This window comes from Myripristis murdjan, chromosome 21, assembly GCF_902150065.1.
Source record: "Myripristis murdjan chromosome 21, fMyrMur1.1, whole genome shotgun sequence".
Classification (NCBI taxonomy): domain Eukaryota; kingdom Metazoa; phylum Chordata; class Actinopteri; order Holocentriformes; family Holocentridae; genus Myripristis; species Myripristis murdjan.
In genome coordinates this window covers 9,824,787-9,827,803 of record NC_044000.1, presented here as the reverse complement: position 1 = coordinate 9,827,803, position 3,017 = coordinate 9,824,787, and positions in this window count along the sequence as shown.

Here is a 3,017-nt window from a genome sequence, read left to right as displayed (position 1 = left end):
GTCTTGTGATGGTGGCCAATCAGTCATAACACCGTTGTCCAGCAATGAGCAGCTGAAAATGTGAGAAGTTTGGGAGTGTTTTGAAATGCAAGTAGGCGCAGGATTTTGTTCCAAAGGTGAGCACAGGCCAAAAAGTGAGTTTGGAAAGCCAGAAATCTCAGCACCTTGCAGAGTTGGTGGCATAAATATAAATTATCTTATCAACTCCCAGCAGATATATTATCTTCATTTTGAGCAGTAAAAATTTTATTGTACCTCCAGCTGTTTCAGCAGGATCACACACAGGCTGAGAGTAGACTGTTAGTTTGTACAATTGCGAGAATTTGTGGCATTTTCTTTTTGGAAAAAAAAAAGAGTCAGCTACTCCATCAAAATAAACCAATTAATTAATGAATTGTATTCTTAAAGCTATTTTATAAGGTTTTAATAAAACCCATTGTCTACTTTACTTCCATGCCTGTGATAATCTGCTTTTTTTTTAAATGGTAGATTTGTCATTTTGGTCCTTTCAGGTCTTCAATCCTCAGTTTTATTGTAAGAAGGAAATTCGTCTTGTGACAGGATTCCCACACATCTTTGAAAAGCTGGTCATTTAAAACCTAGTTTCCAAGCACTGGTTACAGGTCAGTCTCTCAAATGACAATGGAAAACAGCAATCACAAGCTTTTTTATTGCCCTCAAGGTTTTCCAGCAAACCTTCTTTTTTTACAGCACAGAAACCTTATCCAAGTGGCAGCATCAGGCAAAGTGAGGAGAGATGGCCCTGACAGACATTACCTCACACTGCCAGACCAGCTACCTCAAGGCCTGTTACACAGTGAGCTACTGACATCACACCGGGGCTGAGCTGGAGGGCTGGAAATCATGCGTGGAGAGTGTGCATCCTGGGGTCGGCCAAAGAAACTGGAAATGTGTTGCGTGTGTACACGGCGAGTACTTTCCTCTCGGTGTGAGTTTCCAAAAAGGTAACACACGTGCTTTATCACATGACTGTGTTGGTCCATCATTACATCATACATCATTACATAATCATTCATGCTCTTATGTTCTCATGACGTATGACCTGTGATGGACTGGGTGTTTCTCTGCACTCCTTACTAGGGCTGGGACTACTTATTGATAAAATCGATAGCAGGCGGATTATCAATAAGTAAACATATTGTTTTATCATTATTATCTTGTATGGATAGATACATTTCAATACTAACTGTTTTTTAAAACGCTTCTGTCCTTGTTTCCCTTGTAACGGTTGATGCACTTTGCTGTGATTGGCTGCCATTTGAGCCTGAAAGTTTGACAGCTTGTCAAATAGATACATTTAATCCATTTTAAAAACCTGAAGCTGGACACCAGAGTGAAATGCGACGTGCGTGGCTGCGTTATGAAGAGGAAGATGATGCAAAAAATATCACTTGGAACTAATGCTATGGTATAAAGAAACTACCATCTTAAGGTGATTTATCAGCACCGACCTGCTGATCATCTGAGAGGAAGCAGCCTCCATCCTTCATCGTCGAGTGACGTTAGGCTAATTCTGCTAGCAGCACACAGTAATAAGTGCTCTGTCACTGTGTGGGAATAAAAAAAAAAAAAACAATGACCCATGCTGAGCTAATGAAGTCACAGATAAAACCGTGGACTTAGTAGTGGACAGGTTGCCTATGTAGGTCACCACCGGAGATCCATTTAAAAATTAATTTGCACCAGAAAAATGATTTGTAAGAACACGGGAGTTAATCTGTGTCCAAGATCGACGCTCTGGCTCCTTCCTGTGGCAAAAGTAAAAGCTGAGGTCGATCACAGCTGATCTTTTGACAACTTGACGGTGTTGTAAATTTAATAAACATGCTCATAATTGCTGGTAATTTTGTGTCAATATCACAGTTTTACCAAAATTGCATATCGCACCAGCCCTACTTCTCACGGTGCATGCTCTCTTATGATCTAGCTCCCCATGACCCTGATAGCTAACCAAATATAGCTGCCTCAAGCTTTGTCGAGATTTTCAATGTGTTTCCACAAAGCGGGCATCAGTGTCATGGACATGGACTCAGAGTTAGGGACTCGGTGCAAGAAAAAGACATGCATCCACCCCACTGACTTGCAGAAACACTAGCAGCCTAAATAATAGTGAAATAGTGAAAAACATGAGCTGATTCAAACAAAAAAAGAAAAAAAAGTATCCCCAAAATGAAGGTTTATCACTATTATCCCATGTCCATACTGGATCAAGTCATTACTTTTCACTTCAGTCTGCTGTGCATAACAATTTGGAGTTTCTAGGTCCATTTGGTAACGGAGTACAAAATCTTGATTTAAACCTCTGGGCAAAAAATCGAAAGAAGCAAATTTGGCCCCAGACTTCACCTTTAATCACGTGCCAGCCGACATCAAGCAACAACTGAGGAGGCCATGTCACAGTACGATGTGTAATATTACCCAGGAAAAAAAACAACAACCCTGTTTTCTGTTGCTTTGATTTGGAACATTCTTCCAAAAGTGAGTGGCACGGTACCATGTGTTCCTGCTGAGTCAGTTGTTTTTATGTTTGGGTAACTTTTCATCCTGGTACTGCACAGTCACAGAAAAAAAAAAACACTTACCATTTAAGGCGAGGACATGATGAACCTTTATGATCCACAATCACACTCACTCTCTCTCTCTCTCTCTCTCTCTCTCTCTCTCTGTCTGTCTTTTTCCACTCTTTCTCTTACTCTCTCTGTCTCTGTCTTGCACACACACACACACACACATTTAAACATATTTTTACCATCACTCACACATCAATCATCATAGGTTAACTGATAACCTTTGGTGGTAAGGGCAGCAGGCCCAGCTATTTTTGAAATCCTCTAAGCCAGTAACATGACAGTAGATAGGACCCTGTCAGTGGCATTAGATTATCACCTGTTTACCCTCACACAGCTGACTGTCAGAGGATCTTGAGGTCCATGCTGTTATCTGCCATGGGCCATTTTGATTTCCACTAGTCACTACGTAACTACGCCAACGTTAGA